This window comes from Balaenoptera physalus (genome assembly GCF_965194825.1).
Source record: "Balaenoptera physalus genome assembly, chromosome: 5".
NCBI classification, from domain to species: Eukaryota; Metazoa; Chordata; class Mammalia; order Artiodactyla; family Balaenopteridae; genus Balaenoptera; species Balaenoptera physalus.
Genome location: NC_138884.1, coordinates 94,100,438 through 94,121,594, shown reverse-complemented (window position 1 = coordinate 94,121,594; position 21,157 = coordinate 94,100,438). Strand labels below are relative to the sequence as shown.

Genomic DNA, 21,157 nt, shown 5'->3' with positions numbered 1-21,157 from the left:
ACTCTCAATATCCTCATCTGTAATTTGAGGACAACAATGTCTGACAAGTAGAGGTGTTATGAGGGTTAAATGGGTTAATGGACACAGAGATCCTGGGACATACAGAAATTCAACAAAGGATAGTGTCTTTACTCTTTAGGACTTGACCTCACAGTGATACTACCACTAGAGGCATAACACGACGGCAGGACTATCTTGAGGGTAGTAAAAGGTAATTATATCTGGCACTAGTCATAATTCCTCTCTTTCTAACTGCCATGGCTTATGGTTTGTTTGATTGCAGGAGCCCATACTAACCATGATTGGGCTAGTTATTAACCGAGGAAAGGATATGCTTTGAATTAGGAAAGACTATTCAGTTGTACTTTACTCAAATGCATCCAGTTTAGTCTTAACTGTACTTTCAATGGAGACTGTGGATCCAAGACAGTGTCCCCCTAGGAAAGAAAAAATAAATAAATAAGTGTTGACACTGGAGAAAAGATGTGGTCTCACCAACTCTCATCAATCAGTGTTCCCTGAGATCCTAGTGGAGACATTACTTGCTGCTTCTTTGAGTTCTGAACCTCTCAGGGCACATATATGCTGACATCACTTGGTTCCTTAAAGTTTGATGGCAGTTTGTATCTCTTTGTCTGAATGAGCAAATTTCAATAGGGCCAGGTTTTCTGTAAGAGAAGAGGAAAGATAGAAGCAGTCTCTAGAATTCTGAAATGCATTAAACATCTTTCTTTAACATAAAATGACCAAATACATAAGCATGCCTGGAGTTATTCTATTTTTATTTTGTAATTCTGGTGGGCATTTTTGTAGAAGGGGTTCAGAATAAATTATCTTTGAAGAGGATTTCAATTGTCAATACAACATGCCTGCAACATTATTCTCCTAAGGGATAGAAAAAGAGATAATAGATGACTAAGTATATCACTCACATTTAATATAATGCCCAGAGTATTACATCATGACTTTTGCATTTCATAGGAAACTCAATATCTCTGATGTTGAAACACTGGAATTCAGGCAAATGATAATATAAGGAAATTAAGTTCAATAAATGTTTACAAGGCCAGTATGAAATGAGATTATGATTTGGATATAAAAATTTTTGTACAAATTATTATTACTCTGTAGGATTTTTAGGTTCATGTTTTTTAGTTTCTATATCTATGGGTTTCATTTTCTCATCTGTAAAAATAAGTATTCTAATAATATCTATTTATAGAATTATGCAGCTCAGGCGAGATTAAATAGGTGAAAGTAATCTATAAATTGTAGATTGCTCTACAAAGGTTATTTATATCTATTGGGTAGATGCCAGGGGTGTTGCTAAACATTGTACAGAACACAGGGAAGCTACTCACAACATAGAAATGTGATGCCCAAAATGTCAATGATGCCAAGGTAGAGAGACCCTGCCCTATATTGAGTAATGACCACTCTGTCCCATCTCTAGGCTGAAGGCGACAAGGGGAGAGAGAAGTTAATGGAATAGAAAAGGAGAAACATTTGGAGAGGGCTGCCCAAAGTGGCCTTGGAGTCAGGGAATAAAAACTCTGACCTCTTTCTTCTCTCTCTTTTTAGTCTGGGCCAAGAATTTCCACTGGCCAAACCTGGCTGTAAGCCAGAGAGAAAGGGATCCTGGGCACGTAATCTATATTGGTCAACCTCCTGGGTGTAAAACATGATCATATGGGTAAGGATGAGAGCGGACAGAACAGGTGTGTGTGAGAAATTGAAAATATTTAACCCCAACCATGAATCACTGTCTCTAATTAATATTCAACTGTGTGAGTCCATGAGGAAATAATGTCTGTGGATAGGTTCATATATATGCAGAGAGTAAAATCAACCATGGGTACAAATTTGAAGAGAAGGAAAATTCAGAAATACATCTGTAAATTAATTCTTCCCCAGATAGTTTGTGTTGTTCACCATATTAAAATAGAGTAAGCATCTGCTTGTACCTTGTTCAACTATATGCCTTTCTCCATTTGTGTTCATTCAATAATTTACCAAGTAACTGAAAGTGCGCTGAGTGCCAGGTATTTGTCCAAGTACAGAAGATGCAAAAAGTGGATATAAAATGGTGCCCACTCTGGAAGCTTCTTTGGATGTAGTAGGAGAGATATTTATATAAACAAACTACTGCAGCACTTGGAGCATGTATGTCTGAAGTAGTATGGTAGAGAGAAAAGAGATACTCATTTTTCCTGGCATGTAGAAAGTGACCTTGACAGAGCCTCCAAGGTCAAGTAGGTGTTTTCTGGACAGGGAAGTAGAAATAGTACGAGACTTAGAGGTGTCCTTTGTAACAGAGTGGAAACAGTGGGTGATGAAATAAAGTGGAGTTCCTATTTCTAAGGATCTTTTGTGCCATGCTAAAATATTGGAACTGTATCTACAAAGTAGTCGAGAATCATTGGCTGTATGGGTAATGCTAGTGCAAACTGACTTACCTTTTTGAAAATTTTCTAACTTCTATACCCTTGTATGGTATGAGCCATTCAGAATATTGTCTTTAAATTAAAATCTTTTAAAATAATACCATAAACATGATGCTGTAACAATTCAGTTTTTTCTGAGTGAGTTTAATTTAATGAAGATTTTACAGAGGCATTTGGATGTTCAAAAGTGATAGCACTTAATAAATGTCCTTTGCTGGGTTATCCTGATTAAAGTGTTAGAGGATCAAAGATCTTAGAAACATTTCAAGAATAAGAGTCCCTTTTCTGTTTCTCAACTATAAAAATGTTCTTTAAATCCTCACATGCACACTGGGAAATATTTCTTATATCATTATCTTTTAGAAAGTTGTGAAATGATCATGGTTGGGGGACAGATTTTTTAAGTTTGTCAGCTATATAATTGGGACTCAAGTTTTAAATTATGTGGATGCATCTAAACTTGATTCTGTTTAAATATGAATGCACATATATTTTTCTTGGCCTCTGTAAAATTTATTAATCATTTTGTCTCCCCAACACATTTCCAAACGAAGGGAATAATGCCAGGAGTGAGGGTGTAGCAGCAACTACCTGCTGTCTCTTCTCTTTAGTTTTGAACCTGAGGCTTGAAGGAAAATTTCATTATAATTGAGTAATTAGCCTCAATATCTCCACTTCTCAAAATAATGAATGTCCAAAGCTATCTTTTGATCTGAATGTGAGGAATGTTAAAAATGCAAGTAAATATTAGAAGATGTGGATTCTTCTTTGCTACTGATACTTTTTTGCAAACCTTCCTAAGTCCTCATCTTTCAGTGAATCTTGGTGATTACTGGCGGCTGCCGAAGCTGGTGATGGAACTTTGACCCAGATTCTTACACACCCAGTCTCTTGTCTTCCTCTTCCCTTTAGATTTCTTGTTTTGGGGTAAAAACGCCTGGAAATAAACAGGACAAACTTTGTGAATAAAGGTGTTTGGCCCCACATACACGTTTGCTATTTAAATAAATGGTCATTCAGTTTCCAATGGAGTAAGTAAATGATATATTACTATAACCCAATTAAAAATATTAGGCTTCAAAATGGGAGCATTTGAACTTGGTGTCATGGATTTTGGGAAGTTCTGAAAAGAATAGGAAGTGTTTAGATTCCAGGAATCTTTGATTAAATTATGTTAATGAAAGTGGAAGAGTTCTCAACTGGCTGGTATGAAAGATAAAATACCATAAATGTCAGCATCATGCCTGGGAGACTCTTTAAGTCATTATAAACAATCATGGGCACTACAAAAGACAAGGCCAAAGCATTTCTCTTAATTCTTCCATACAGATTCTTTTTGTTTCCGGTACATCTCTCATTTCCCTTCACGTATCTTTAACTGTAAAGAGAGAGATAACCTTTACAACTCTCTCTTTTATTGATAAGGAACAGAATGAAAGTCGCTCAGTTTATATGCAGTTGCTGTAATCTGTGAACAGCATATTTTTCTGAGTGGTAATGTGGTTACGTTAGCAGGAATCTTATAAGAAGTATATTTTCACATAAATTACAAATTTTGCTAAGTTGATGTATGAAGGTGTACTGTAGGCAAACTTGAGACATTTCTTCAGGGAGGCACTTAGCCCAGGGGAGACTACCAAGGACTCACCATGTGAGGTGGCATTCCATGTGCCGTATGATCTATGGAATTTTGGCACAGGGTTCAGACTGTGTTCAAGCTGGGCTTCCACAGCAGGTGCCTTTTTTAGGCTCTGTTAGAGGACAGATTGATTCTTTTAGCATTCAACAAATATTTATTAAACACCTACATTGTTTTGGGCTCTGTTCTTGTTCTCGTGTTGCTTACATTCTAATTTAGAATGAAGAAGTAAAAATTATTGCATATGTGATGAATTTTTAAAAACTGCAAAGTAGCCCCTTCTAAGTATTCCTCCCAAAGGAGTAATTACCAGTACTACTGATTTCATTGCACACATAAATAAGGAATTGCACTGGAAAATAAATTATTATATCTGTAATTTAATATAAGGTTTGAATTATATTTGACTACTATGAAATTTATTGATAAAAACCTTGATTTTATCCAGAAGTGTTACTGATAATAGAAACCACCAAACATAATGGCACAGTATGCTTCTGAAATACATTTTCATAAGATACATTGAATCTCTAATACACAGGCTTGTCACATCGGAGTCAGGTTGGACAGTCGTTATTAACTTAAAATTAAGCCTTCTAAAGCAGTTAGCCCTGTCTTATTGACTTAGAGCCATCAAGCTATGCTGCAAACACTCCCTAGGGTTTTCTGGAGGAAGGAGGCAGTGGTAGAAGGGGTTACTATTAGCCTCTAAGGTGACTCATTAGAACATGTCCTGAAATAAGTTTAGCTCCGTATCAGGGAAGCAGCAAAGCATTCCCAAGTCATTAATCAAGTGAAAGGGAAGGATGTTGTCATATTGAAGCAGCCCCAGTGATGTGAAGAAGAGTGTATCACTTTATTATTTTCCCTTTCTTGTGTAGAAAACATGATATATTGATTTATTTTAGATTGTTTAGGGTCTAAGGTGTTTTATGCTTGCAAAAGTTATGAATTAAAGGTCCTAAATTGTAAGGTGTTAATGGGAATGAAATTCACACCCAATGCAGGAGTTATTGGTTGGAAACAATAAATCTTGTCAGGCTCAAGTTACTTTTATTGCTGTAAAAAAAGAATGAAGGTCACAAGATAATACTATTCAGGGAAGTATGTGAGACATTTAAAGAGATTCATCATTTTTCATATGACATGCAGATACCCTTTTAAGAGATTTCAGTATTTTATCTCCGATTTGATTTGGTATTTAAATATTTTAAGTCAACTCTTGAGAAACCCATACGTATTTTGTTGACATTATCTAATTGCATAGTTTAACAAGTGGATGGGTGGTCAGGGTTTCTGATGAGTGTCTATAATTATTTGGTGGTGTTCAGATGGCTTCAACAATTTTATTTATAATGAGGCTTAAGGAAATCCACATCGACAGAGGATCTACTGTATATCAGACACTGCGCCAGGTGTGTTTAGGCTGATTAGGTCGTTTCATTCTTTCGGTGCTGATGGATATCGTTTTTATGTTGGCTTTCTCAGCTGAAGAAACTGAGGCTCAAGCTTTAATAACTTGCCCAAGATTGTATAGTTAGTAAGGGGTAGAGCTGGACTGGAGACCAGAGCTCTGTGACATCACAGATGCTTTTCTCTAAGAGGCTGATTAGTCACCAGCTGCACCTAGCTTCTCACAGTGTTTGTGCTTTTCTATAATATTAATCGGGGCAGAAGCTTAAATGTGCACGATCTTAGAAAGTTAAACAACTTAAGTGTTTAAAATTGCACGTGCATCTCTATTTTTGAATAAGTAAACTGCATATAAAAATTTATTTTCTTAAATTTTATAATAAGCTACTGCTTTCTTCATCTATTGGTGGTGTTCAGAGGTGATGCACTGTTTTGGTTCTCTTACAATTGTTTAGAGAAGTTTACATGTGAAAAGCTATTATAACCAAGTTTCTTCTTGGTTTCTGAAAGCTCCTTTCGCCTCCCCATACTCCTTCCTCCCTGCTGCTCACAATAAAAAGAGAGGCCTCTAGTCTGAACCCTCAAAACATCTTTGTTCTCCTAAGTTATTTTCTCAACAAGTAAAACCTTCAGTTGCATCCCATGGGATAAAGTGAAGCCTGATGAGCAGAACAGAAAGATTCTTAGCAAATGAATTAATCCATCTATGCTTCTTGATTTATTTCTCAAGTTCACTCTGCTCCAGCCACACTAAACTATTTGCTATTTGCCCTGTGGAACGTTCCCTTTATTAGCTCCATCCCTTTGTACATTCCTTTTCCTCTGAAATGTCCTTTGATCCTTCTCCATTCCTCAGAAACACACGTATATTTCATGACCTAGTGACTCAGCTCAAGTGTCGCTTCCTATGCAGCGCTTTCCCTACCTCCCATGCTAAATGAGTTATTCTCCTGCTTTTGGTCTTTATTCAACATACACTAGTCACTTTGCATTGTAATTAATTTTTATATGCCTATTCCCACAATAATGTGACCTGCTCAGCAAAAAGGATTATATCTAATTTATCATTGAATACCCAGTGTCCCATACCGAGTAGGCTCTCAATAAAAGCTTATAGAACAGTTTCAGTGGTCAAATTAATGAATGTAAGCAACAAACTTTTATTTAACACATATTTAACATGTTCTGTGCCAGGCAGTGCTCAGGGCACTGGGATACGGCAAAGAACAGCACTGATAAAAATCACTGCTATCACATCTACTGGAGGGATGTAGATAATTAATGATATAAGTATGTAAAGTATTAAGATTAGATGGTGGCAAGTGCCATGAAAAAAATGCTGAGACAAGAGATGTAAAGGATGTCAGAGTTCTTCTTGGATAAGTACAGCAATCATTCTATTTATTGTCTATCCTGATTCCTTGTTGCTTTTATAGTTAGTTTGAGGTCATTTTTTTTTAATGGTAAGGCAGAGGATATTGAGTTTCCTGGAATTGGTTAGATCAGTGCTTAGGAAATTCTGAAAGTAAATGTTGTTTGAAAGACGAAAAAAACCCAAAAAAAACCCATCGAACAGCCAAGTTTATGCTAATCTGTGTTGTATAGAGAAAGATAAAGTTCCTATTTTCTAGAAAGAGTCAAAAAATGGAGACTGAATGTTGAATGTTAAATGATTGGATGCCAGAGGTTTATCTTTATATGAAAAGAAAAAAAGAATGAAGTGTAGAAATGTTTCTTTATCTTACCTATAATTTTTTTGAAATACAAATAAATACATTAAAATATAAAATATAGTGTGTATATATATATATAAATACCTACCTATATAATAGATGTCAAAGGCTTTTTCTGCAATACCGTGATCTAATTTAATTGAAATGTTTTTAAAATAAATTAATAACAAATGCTAGCTTACATCAGAAAGTGTCATCATTGTATTGGTCATACACAAATCTTCATTCTAAGTACAGATCTATCCTACATATTATATTTTGGTCACAAACAAATGTGGCTCAGAAGGCTAGAGCTGTATTTCTCTCTCTATTTCTTTGGGTTTATTTGTACTCTCCAGCCCCACCCCCCAATAATGAATCTTAGGCCTATCTTTTCATTAAACTCTTCCTTTAAAATATTGGCATCACCTCTGTACATTGGAAATAGACACGGTATATATAAACACATGCATACAATTTTTATTACCGGAAAGAAAAATCAAATTAAAAACAACCCAAGAAGTACGATAGTTAAGCTTCAGGTTCCATTGTTTCCTTCTCAAGGACACTATTTCCCAGCGTTTCTACATATTTGTGGGTCTTCCCTTGCCAAAATTCCTCCCACAATGTCTGTTTCATAACTCTTACTGAAGACGTTAAAAGAGAAGAAGAGAGAAATGGGAGAAGAAGATCTTCAGCTGCTCCAAACACTCATCATTGTTGGCTTTCTGCCAGCTCTCCTCCTCCCTCCTTCCTTCTCACAGTCTCCTTGGAGTTGTGACTCTTCTCTTCCCCCAGAACTCTTGTTTTCTCGTCCTAAGTCTTCTCTCACTTTCCAGGGCTCTGAGAAGTGTTGGCTACCACTAGACTATTATCACAGAAAATCCGCTGGTTTCTTCTCCTGATGAGTGATTGTCTCTTCTTGCTGATGGCTGGTGGTTCTGTGATAATATTTGAAATTAGAATGAAGTGTTCTATTTCTAAAGTAAATTATTAGTGGTCTTTTTTTAATTATTGGAAAAAATAATTAATGCATTCATTTTTTTCTCAATTTAGATTTTCTTCTATACATTTGGCTTCTACTTCTGCTGCCTATTATCAGTTCTTTGCTGATTCTGGCACATGACAGAATAAAATGTGCAAATTGAATAAACAACCAGCAAGCTTTTATTCTAATATTAATGTAAAAAAATGAGCCACTTTTTTGAGTACAAATAAGCTTGTTATATGATTTTATATTTAACAAGTTTAATGTATTAATTTTTCTATATGTAAACTGTTCTTTATTCTTAATTAGATTGAATGTATTAAATACTTCACTCTACCATGATATTCCTCAAAGGACAAATGGCACTGATGAGCCCACCACCAAGCCCACATGAGAGCCACAACTTAGTAAGGCATCCTTTCATTTTGACTCTTCTCCCCTCCTCTGGATCTCAACTGTGTGTGTGTCTTAGGGAGACATATCCAGAAATGAATCACATCGGGTCTCACAGAATGCCTTCTTCCTTGTCATCCTCTTTGTAATTCTGTCTGCACCCTACATTAAGAAAGACCCACATGCTCCAACTCTACTTCTAAAATCAGGTGTCTGCAAATTCCCCTTAATCCTGAGGTTGACCATTTGGTTGGGTGCTTCCTAAAGGAACTGCTGTCTAATAGGCGCCTCTTGCTTGTATCTAACTATATTCTCATCAGACACTAAGTAGGAATAGTCAAATCTTTTAGGACTTTTAGATTGAAGGTCAGAAAGAGGCTGGATTCTCGGCAACATCTAACATATGTAGACCTAGGGAAATGGTTTTCAGATTTTTGCCTGCAAAGGATTCACTGGAGGAGCTTTTAGGAAGTGCAGTTCTGCTTTTGTTCACCTCAGGCGTGGGCCAGGTTCCTACATTTTTAAAAAGCACCCTGGGTAATTCTTATGGAAAATACTTTAGAGCAGCACCATCCAATAGAAATATAATACAAGCCACACATGTAATTTTACATTTTCTAGTAGGCATAATAATACAATAAAAAAGAAGCAGATAAAATTAATTTTACTTATGTATTTGATTTAACCTCATATATCCAAAATATTATGATTCAGTATTTAACCAATATAAAATTATTAGGCTGACCAAAAAGTTTGTTTGGGGTTTTCATAGGACGTTACAGAAAAGCCAGAACGAACTTTTTGGCCGACCCAATATTAATGAGATATTTGTCATTCCTTTCATAAAAAATTAAGTCTTCAAAATCTGGCATGTATTTTACAACAAGAGCGTATCATCTCAGTTCAGACTAGCCTCATTTCAAGTACTCAGTAACCATATGGAGCTACTGACTACCGTATTGGACAACACAGCTTCAGAGAATTGCTTTCAAATCTAGTAAATAAGCTTTCAGTGCTAAATAAAAACATGCTTTCTTTTTGTGCTTATCATGTGCTTGGCACTAAGTTCTTAAAATGCATCATATTATAAAATCCAAGCAACAGAAATAGGAGGTAGGTGTGCTATTCTACCTACTTGGTTGGAAGAACACAAACTTAGAGGTTAGTATGTCAAAATCATAAAGCAAGTAAGAGACAGAATGGTTTGATATGCTCTCAGAGGGCATCTGCTAACCACCCTTGAGTACCCCGTTCTATTCCATGCTTATTTCTCGAACAATTAAATGAAACACGGGCTTCTCTCTAATTTAAAGTCTTAGACACATGTTCAAGGCATTGTGTGATATAAATACAACATAAAATAGAATTCAGAGATAACTAACTGGATTATATTCATATATTAACCCTCATGCCACTTAAACTCCCAGAACTGGAATAATCATCCTTGGCATGGGATGCTTGGGAGGACTGGACATAAAAACTGTGTATTTTGAAAAATGCCAAAATATTATGAGTGGCTTTTTTTTTTATCAGTTTTATATTTCTTAAGATTAGTGGGTTTTTTCTCTCTGAGGAAATAGGAAACATTATAACCAATAATATAATAAGGCCATTTCCTGATGATTATTATCTTAAATATGAATGAATAAATAAATCAAGTGGGCCAATGTGTAATAAAACTATAAGAGCTGCAGTTTTTCAAGGGCAAGACTCTCACCATATCATCATTTGTTCAAAGAAGGTTGTCAAAAGTTATTTACTCTTCTTTTCTCTTGCTTCCTGAACGCAAGCTGTGAACATCTTCATTTATTTTAGTTCTAACTTGGTTGATTAAAGAAAAAGGGCTCCCTTTGCTTTTAATATTGCTGCATATTTGAAGATCAATTGCAGCTATTAAATTAAAATAGTTTACCCCTCGAGGACTTTCAAAGACCAAAGAAAATATTATTTTAAATGGAAAACGTTAGTCTTCTATTATTACTGTCTTGGGCTGGATTGCATTAGATCTTCAGATTAAGGCAGCAAGTGCTTTGAAAATGTAAAGCCAGTTGTACAATGTAGAATGAAAATAAACACAAAATCGAGCAAACGTGTTATTTATCTTGGTTTTTATAAGCAGAATCAACTTATTGGATTCATATTTATATATCATTAGACTGAATCTACATACAGTCAGAATGTTCCAAAATTGATTAGTCACCCGAATGAGAAGGGCATGGATAAATGGCAAACAGCAATTTAAACATATTATATTTGGCCTAAAATAGGTGTATTATTTTTAAATCTTTATTGTTCTAATCCTGAGTGTAGAGTGATATGTCAGTGAGTAAGATTTTTCTAGAGACATTCTGATATAAAGTCAAATTAGAGTTAAAATTTTTGTGTAGATGATTCACCATGAAGATCTCTCATACGTAGACAATTCAGTATAAATTATTTGCATATCGATGGCTCTCTTAAATTGTTTATGTAAAATTATCTACCCATGTATAAGATAAACATGGAAGCCTAGAAACTTCTCTTGATGTTGAGGCTACATTCATTACCAAGTCACAGTGTTACATCACGTACAGCTGTTACCTCATGGGTGTAGCTGTCTAGTCAGAAGTAGGAAATATAATCCCAGAGTGCTCTGTTAGCCTGGGATTTCAGGATCAGTTTTGGTTTTGATCCCACTATTTCTCAAATCCCTTTTCATTAATGATGAAATAGGGTCTCAATATCCTAAGCTGCCACTTGGAAAGAGAAAAAGGAAGATTATGCTGCTCACATCCTAGTAATTTGGTATCTAAGTTTCTTCTTGCTTTACTATAAATACTTACTTGCATTTTGATAAATTTATACATTTTAAGCATAATTCACTGCATAACCTTTACTATTTGGAATAAAAATGAAACTTAGAAACAAGAAAAAAGAGTACCAAGGAACTAAAAAAGGGTGCTACCAAATGTACTTTGGAAACCTCACATAACTCACTTCTGGGTCCTTACTCAGAACCTGCTGCTTCTCATTTATCCATGATTTTACCAAACGTACTTATTTATTTTCCCACTCCTAACTTAAAGCAGCCAATTAGAATCCAAATGAAGTCATTAACACTACATATGTGTTCTGATATCAGAAGTAAATAAGTATTTAATATATGTATCTAAGAGAATCTTTATCTGGATCCATAAGTAAAGTTACACATACTTCATTGACTTCAGATGACACTAGCTTAGACAGCCTGATTAGTATTTATAATGATCTTGGAGTCTTCATGTATCCTTTGTTTAAGAATTCAGGTTACTATGGAACACATTTTGTAAAATTTCCACCCCAAATGGTTGAATGTGTGTTTAATGGGTACGTTACCATACAGATTTAATTGTCACGAACATCAATGAGCCATCCTTGTATATAATTTTAAGTAACGACTCAAGAATTTCGAATCATAAAGGGTTTATAGTTTATAATTGACCCTAACGTTTATCTATGTAACAATGCCCAATCAATTCATGATGGCAGATTTTTTAAAGACATAGAAGTAAATGTTACTGTTAAATATATAGATATATCTCAATATAAAGATCTTGAAAGAAATAAAGTGTGCAAGTGGCCTTGAAATACTGGCCTTAAGTTTCACCAAATCTTTATTGTTTTTTAAGATGATGACTGCCATCCTAATTCTACTAAAATGCACACAATTGACCTGATTGACTGTTTGGTCTCTTATCTCATCTGTATTCTTGCATATATGATCTGCTTGGGGAATTTTCTTTGTAATGAAGAAGAGGCCACTTAAGGGAAAGGGGAGTAGGGCTGCGGTCACTTAGAATGGATTCAGGTACCTGAGTCCAAGTAAGAAGGAAAGGAAAGTGGCAATTATGTATTAAGGTGTCTCATTTCCTGCACATTGTTCCTGAAAACTACCTGGAATGATAAAGTCATGATATTGGATAACCAACCTGAAAACCCTCCTAACTTTGATATACAAATCCTATTTTGCCACCTTAAATCTAAGAGCAAGAAAGGCCTCTTATCCGTGGCATCTGAAGACTGTATAGCTAATGATCATAGATCATACCTTCTAGCCTGGAATAGAGGCTATACGTTGTCCTCACAGAGATTTTTCTTTATTGTTTTTAACACTCTGGAATGTTTTTTTTTTTTGGTTTGGATTTTTTTTCCCCTTTTTTTTTTCTTAAACATTCTGGAAATGTATCTTTAGGGCCTGGTAACTTTAGGTACCTTTAGAACTTCTTGTCCAAGGTTCTGCTTATTTTCTGATTTTACACTTTCATGAGCTACTCTTGTACTTCTGGTGGAGACATTGGCATGAACAGATGCCAAGGGGGCCAAGGGGATAAGTTTTTCCTTATTTTCACAATTGTATTTTCTAGACTTTACACTTGCTTAAATTTTAGGATCTGATTGGTAAATCTAGGATCCTGAGAAAAAAAAAGTAATTTAAATATGCATGTGTGCACATATGTTTTTTCTTTTTTTTTTTTTTATTTGCAGATTCTACATAATTTTTAAACCCTTTTCTGTATTCTCCAACCAAGGAGAGTGTGCAGTGTGCCGGGGTTAGAGGGTGGAGTGTTTTAACAGTTGGGAGAGTTAAAGAAGGTATGAAAGGATTTGAGTCAATAATGACTTAAGATATTCAGGTTGATTAATTAGTACTTCCTCTCCCACTTGTTAGTGGTTTACTAGAAGGCAGTCAGTTCCATTTAGACAATGTGTCAGTCAAGGGGGTGGGTCAATTATCTAGCCCGCATATGTATAATTGGGAGGGAGTGAGGCGGAGCCAAACTCCCTTGAGACAGGAAGGGAACCCAGTAATGCCTATTAAGAGACACTAGTGGGCTTGGAAAAGATGTCACAGGAAAGAGAGGCTGGGGACTCCATACCAGTGGGATCTTTTCCTTTACGTGTAGGAGAAAAAAAAAAAAAAAAAAAAGAAACTGAAAAGCGCCCCCCCGCTTAAATGTAAAACGCTACTGTGTTGGAAGCTAGATCTAGTATTGCAACTACCAGAATTTTGAGAGGATGTTTATGTACAGTTTTAAAAAGGGCACCTAAAATTCAAGTTTTGGTTACTATTTTTTTTGGTAAGAATTCACTTGCAAAGTGATATGATCTAACAAGACTTTTGATGTGCTAAATGATAACAGTACATGATTTGGAATTTTAATTTTATGATAACTGCTTCAGTGCTTCAGTGAGTGGAGGGAAAACACATGTTTTTAAATTTACTTAACTGAGATACGGCTGTATTTACAAATATCATATAATAATGTGTGTTATTTGTAGAAGTACTGTATTATATAAAATCTCAAACCTAGAGGACCAATTATATATATAAAATAGTAAAACAGTGGCTCATTTATATAAGAAAAAATCTCTTTTGTATTTTATTAATATTTTTTATAAAAATTTACCAAAAAATGATTTTCTAGAATGTTATATCTGATTCATTTATATTATACTTATTTCCATTTTCATCACATTCTCTTCAAATTGCAATAGTTTGGAATTAATACAATTTTATTTCAGTTACAAACAGATGCATAAAATGTACTGTTTATCAAAAAGATGTTAAAAGATAGGTTTACAAGTGAAAAAGAAATATGAATAAAAATGTTTAATAATCTCAAATATTTGGTTAAATTATTTTAAAATGTTTGTTGCGTGAGTTTGACCTATAATACATTGTTATTGGCCTTAACCCTCACCTGATACATATCAAATTTTAAAATTAGTAATGGGCTGTAAATAACTTAGCCAGTACAAATTCCCATAGTAATAACGTGTGGCCACTGAAATCTTATCAGTATCTTTCCCCTGAACAGCTAAACTCATCATGATTTTACATTTAATGATACAATAGTAAGGTATGGATTTGTTAAAAGGAAGATAAAACATATTTGCTGAATATGTATTCTTTGTTCACCCTGTTGTCAGGTAAGAATTAGCAGTCTGCAGTCATCCACTTTAAACTACGATCTAATCAGAACTCAAGAGCTAAATAAGAACTCGGATGATTAGCCCTTAGTTAGTTAGGAACCCCTATGGAAAACTTTAGTGCTACAGGAAATGATGCTAATGATTTATCAAGTGGTAAACTTGCCTCTGAGAAAATACTAATCGGGTAACTTCACAGCACAAGGTAGTGTCTATCGGATATTCCAGCCAATCTGAGACCTTTTGCTAGCAGAAGTGCAACGTGCATTTTTAAAAGAGAAAGAGATGGTAACAAGAACTGTGACGGTTTGTTCCTAAAAACTTGGACTGATGAAAATCTTACTTTCATTGGGGCTATGAATCTTTAGTAGCTCTGCCAACAATCAGGAAACCCTTAGTCTCCTAGACGTACTGAGTGAAAAAGGGTTTTAGAATTTAAATAAAACAGTCATATCAGATCTTACTAGTAAGGTAGAATTTGGTATTTATCTTGCAACTTAGAACATTGAACTGGAAACTTGAGAGAATTAAACTTCTCAGAAAAATCTTATTGCTCAGGCAGTGAAATAAACATCAACAGAAAGGAAAATTCAAGCTCTGTTACACTAAAACCATTAAAGGAGCTGGCAAAATTCCAATTTAGGTAACTCATCTCCCATCCTACATTGCTATAGTTTTATCAGTTGAAAGTGATATCCACTTCCACTTCGTTGGAGAAAGTTGTTTAATAATCTTTTAATCGTCATCGTACCCTAACAATATGATACACAGAAAAACTAGACAGAATAATTTTTTTAAAGTAGTTTTTATGCTATTTTTGGATAAAATATTTTTAGTAGATATAAATATGTGGCTGCCATTACAATAAATCTAATGCCATGCATCAGTTGATGAGCAATTGTAACTTATTTGATCTCTGAATTTACTGTTGAATTCCACAATTGAATATACATTTACTAAGTATACTGGCTATTATAAGTAGTATGTTTACATCTTCAACTTTCATTTGCTTAATACCGGAAACCTCAGAACTTTCAAAAACATAACATTATGTCACCAAAAGAAGGTCAGGTGAACAGCTTCAGCTGTGAAACATTTGGTGCCTTTTCAGCTTCCCCAAGAAGCTCCATTTGCAAAGGGGATGTGAACAGGAAGACCTTAGCCTGAATCAGAGATTAATTCCCTGCAATTCTGTCAGCCTAAAGCAGGAAATTGCACTCAATAAATATTGTAACGGAGTGAAAGTTTTAGAGTAGGAAGTTTTCAAGTAAGAGAAAAGTTCTTTACAAACACGATTTTGCTGTTTACGATGTCAGTAAGTTTATTTAACTAGGTGCTGTCGGGTATATATATATATTTTCCATCTTACCTCTGACTTGATTTCCAATTTCTGTTATTGTGCTCTTTCCCCTGTCTCTTTAAAATCAACTAGAAACCTCTCTTAGAAGGCCTTGTGTTTAGCAACAAAACTATGGGCAAACAGGTGATGATATGTGTTGTGAAAACAAATTGAAATAAAGCATTATTTGAAACTAAATTTCTTAAATCAAGTTTCTTTCAATCAAATTTCTTAAATCACGTTTAGGAGATGATGATAGTTTCAGGTAGCTTTAAAAAAATGTAGATTTTTTGCAACAGAATCAATCTAATATTGATTAACAGTGATTTTGTTTCTACTTCCATTCATTATTTAAAATAACTTGAATCTGGTGAGCAACATGGATCAGGGTCAAATAAATGTTTTCATAGCAATTATTGGCAGACATTTCCCTTCTGATAAGTAGTTTCCCCCAAATAGACGTATAATTTGCATCCAGTTAAGTACTGATGAGTCCAGGAGTGAGTTTTGATGTCTGTGTATTTTTTGAGACCCTGCTCGCAGAGTCGCAGGCTTGCAGGACCAGGACTTGGTGCGCACAGCTCCCAGTGTTCAGCCACATCTGCCTAAGGCCCCCACTGGCTTGGCTGTAGCGCGGTCCCCATAGGCCCTGCTGCCAGATCAGGTGTGGAGATCCTGCCGAGCTGTCACTCCGCATGATTTCCTGCAAGTCAGCTATCTCATTCCCATCTGTGTTGATATTCTTTCGTGACTTTTTTTCACTGCTTGCCTGGCATGCATATATTTGTCTGATGAGCCTCAATTTGGCTTTAAGACTTGCCTTCCCAGGTCGCGACTCAAAATGAAATCTCTCCATGGGTGTGTTTTCCCTTTAGCTGTACCTGTTATTTTTACTTAATTCTTAACTTTTGAGATGTTTCTGTTTTAAGATACACTCTGTTAAGCTTATTAGAGTCCTTTTACATGTTGCCTATTCCATTTTGAATGTCTTAATCCATTAAGATCTACCATGGTGCGAGTTTTGTTTGCTTTAAAGTTTAAATAACAGCAGAATGGATTACTTAAATATATAATGGCATTTTTTCCCACTTCACTTTTATCTTACATAATTCTCTTCAGCCAAGAGATCACTTTTCAGCAGGAATTTATTTGGATATCTTTGATTATTAATATTCTGGTGAGCCTCCTTGCAAAGTCAGGGATAGATTGCATAGTGGATATTTTTAGTCCATAAAGGGCTTTTCTATAGCTAAAGTTTGATTATTTGTGCTTTGTACCATTAATTGGCATTTTCAGCCATATTCTTGATTATGAAGCTAAAATTTACTCTGAAGTGTCCAATCCTACAGGCTTTGTACTTGTAAAATACCCAATGAATTTATTAAGAGTGGAGTACTCATCATGGCCATTGGTGCAGGCTTGGTGGGTATTCTGAGTTGAAAAGTGAAGGGGCGGATAATTCAAGTACACCATGCTCTGATTAGAGGGCCGTGAACAGCTTCCTCCACTTACAGATTAACATCATTTCATGCTCTGTTTTCGAACAAGGAATATCTGTTCTAAAAGTAGATCCCACAGATACTGCTAATGCACCAGGTTCCAGTTGTCCTTGCCTGAAATAGGGTGTCAGGTTTTCTTTCCTTTCAAGAAATAAATCATTATGGCTTTCATGTCTTTTGGCAGGTTTTCTTAGTTATGGGATTGTGGTTTGAAATTGGTTTATGACTTCCTGCTTCTTAACAATGAGAAATAGCGTTGAGTGTCTTAGCCCTGTTACCCAGTGTGTTTGTTATGGAAACTGTTTGGGGTGAAGTAAATGGAAAGAGAAATATGAAACTCAGGTGGGAATAGAGTGCTCAGTGATAGCATGTACTCTTCTTTTTATTATAGATTCATTCACCCCACGAATACTAATTGTCTACATCATGCTAACTTCTAGTGTAGAAGTTAGTTATAAGCTGTGCTCCAGATGTTTATAAATTAGAAGCCTGTTAAAATTCCTATTAAAAACATAGGAATGAAATACAGCTTCCTCATTGAAAAATTGGAAAACTGAACAAAAGGTTCATTTAATAATTATCAAAAAATCCCATTGGTTATTGCTGAAATTATACAATGAACAACATTTTAAGGGGAAAAAATATAGTTTGTCTTTAATGTGTCTTTAAAAATATCTGTATACACTTCAAGATTTATTATTAAAGAAACTATGCAAGATATAAGCTTATAGACTTACTTTATATCACTATTATTTTTGCCACTGAATCCGACAAGTGAGCAGGTGGCTTAGATCTGAGCTGTGACAATTTAAAGCATCAACACTCTAAATATGGGTCTTCTCTTTTCTGGGAAGGACATGTCTAGAACTTCTCTCCATTGGAAGCTAAGATTTCACTGACAAAATCAGTTACCTGAATGTCTTAAACAGGACACATTTGATTTATTTATTGTCACCAGATGGAAGCATTCTCCTGTATTTCTTATACTTAATCTCTACTTCTTATTTTGAACAAATTCAAAATTTTGTCCTAGCTACATGGAACTGACCATATTTGAACAGTCCTACCTCTGAAAAATGACTATTGTTAAACCAGAATTGTAGTGAAACCCAGGGGTTTTTCTTCATTGTCAACAAAACAAAACAAAAGTGTACACATAAGCCCTTGCATTCTGGGACTCCATCCAAAAGCATTTAGCAATTTGGCTGTGCCCACCTTCAGAAAACCCATACTTTGATTCTAAGTTCTGGGTACCATGATGTACTCAGAGTATCCTAGCATTCACTAAATTGTCAGGGAGTGTTTAGAATTTGGTCAGTTCTATTTTCCTGGCACCTAAAATCTGAATTTTCTTACTCAGGCTATTTGCTCTTCACAGGAGGGAAAAGTGGAAAATTGCATATATAAATGTGACTTTCCATTTGATTTTATTTTTCAAGAAGACACCCATATTAAAAATTTCAAGAAAATATTGTGTAGCCTCAGCATTTTAACTAATCTCATATTTTCTTTAATGATTGCAGCCATCGGGAATCATAAATAAATAGAAAAATATTTTTTGTTTTAAATTGTATATACCTTTTCCCTTTATAAAATTCTTCATGAAATATTATCATAAAATCATAGAGCTAACATTAAATTATAGAAGCAGAAGGGGATTATGTGTGGCCTTTTCTTATAAAGCTTTCATAGATTCAGATTTTCTATAACTAACTTGGTGACATGTTTCAATGCTAAAACCAAAAAATATATATTTATTTAGTTAGCACTCTTTGATTGCCAGTAAGAGAAAGTAGCTCAAAATATATTATGCTAAATTAGAAGTACATGGAACTCAATCTTCATAAACGTATTCGAAGTTCAGTACCACCAGCACCTGTGCGCTCTCTCTCTCCCTCTCCCTCCCTCCCTTTCCCTCTCCCTCCATCTCTCTTCTCTGTGCATCCACTTCTTTCTTCTTACACTGGAAATGGTCCTTTTATCTTTTTCTACTCTATATGGTAAAACATGGCTGACAACTCCATAGTTCCTTAATTTGCATGCTATATGCCCATCAGTCTGCAAGACTGGTAATTTTTCTGGGTACCAATTTCAAATGCCAGCGAGAGAAACTCTGGCTCTGCCTAGGTTAAGAGCTGACTTTTTCAATCAGCCATGCCTGGGGGAGAAGGCTCATGAGCAAGATATTCTAGAGAAGATATGCGCAGGTATTATCCAATACAATGATCATAATAAATAAGCACTTACTATGTGTCAGAACCTGTGCCTAAGTGTTTTACTTGCATCATCCCATGTAAATAGCTATTAGTTAAGCACTGTGCATTTAGAAAGTGTCTTTGCATGCATTATATTGTTAATCCTAACAATCACCTTATCAGTGAAATGCTGTGACTTCCATTTTATATTGAAGAAACTCTTGCTGAAACTTAAGTGAGTTCTTAAGTGGCAGAGCCAGAATTCAAACCCATGTCATCTGATTCCTGCTCTAGAGCTTTTTACACTTAGAAGCTGCCTCCTTTCTGTAGGGTGTCAGTGATACAAAATTTTGTGAAACATGGTAATTGGTCAGACAGACTGAGACTCTTACAGCCCTATATTTGGTGTCTAATAATAGGAGCCCTTATAGTCATAACTTCTTTTTTTTTTTCCCTATCCCCCATGGTCTTTTTTTGGCTGATCCTTCTCTCTGGTTTTTCCCTTAGCAAATATGTCACTTAAGAATGCATTTAGCTGAAAGTAATAAATTAATCATGGTTAAGTAAAGGGTTTATTTTTCCCTTATAACAAGTTTCAAGAAGCCGTCAGTCAGCAAGTTTCACTGAGGAATCATGGTGCTGCTGTTCTCTTGCTCCACTATCCTTAGTTTTTGTGGTTTTTTTCTCATATTCCCAAGTTGGTTGCTGCTTCTCCAGTCACTCTGCCCCTGTTTCAGATGAGAAGAAGGAAGAGGGGCGAAAAGGAAAAGGAAAAAGAAAAACTTCCGTTGATTCCGTTTCCTTTCTGTCCTGAGAAGGATTCCCTCCTCAAGGACTTTTCTCTATATTTTATCGGCCAACATTTTGTCCTCTAGGAGAAAGCTAGATGTGAGTGTGAGTATTTTTCTTTTTAGTTTTGATGGTGTAGGAAGACAAGGGGGTGAGCCAAGCTATACTCTGTGCTTTAAGGGACCAGAGAGTAGCAACTCCGGTCTGGGTACCACATACCTGTGAGTCCTCTCACACTGGTCTGCTTCACTTTGGCATTTTCAGCATTTTCTTTGTTCAATTGAATGACTCCAGTTTCTTTTAACTCTCTTAATAGGATCGCTCTCGAGCTTTTCTCTGACCTGTAGAGCCCCTTTCATTGATGTTTAAGAATCCATATCTCTACACATACCCAAGAGGTTGCATACCTACACATTCCCAAGAGGATACCTGAGAGCCATCCTGTTCTCCCTCTATCCCTCTTTTACATTTTATAGATGAGACTCAGAGGCCTGGAGAGGCAAAGCTGCATAGCAAGTTAGTGAACCTAAACTGCACTCCACGTCTCCTGACTCTCAGGCCTGGCTTTTTCTAGGCATTTCTAAATAATAAGTCTTTGAGTTTATGTATGTTGAAATTTAGGAGCAAACTGCAACCACTGACATATAAAGTGTTTATTACAGGAAAAAAAAAAACCAACAACCTCTTGAAATGACCACTCTAAAATTTCAATTCCACAGAGTGCTAGAAATTGACTAGTAAAATAGGAGGCATTCTCTAGTCTTTCAAAACAACAGCTGTTTACTGAGTGCCTGTTA

General features: G+C 35.4%; 1 protein-coding gene across 12 annotated transcripts in view; it reads left to right on the top strand.

The window, feature by feature from the left end:
• Positions 1 to 21,157, top strand: part of PCDH7 (protocadherin 7) — a 422,241-nt gene that overhangs the window by 26,989 nt on the left and 374,095 nt on the right. The window contains exon 2 of one of the 12 annotated variants that reach the window (XM_082464526.1): positions 1 to 21,157. This exon is cut by the window's left edge and continues 16,285 nt beyond it. The exons of the other annotated variants lie outside the window; for them this stretch is intronic. The gene's annotated coding sequence lies outside the window, so the exon portion shown is untranslated. 12 annotated transcript variants of the gene reach the window in all.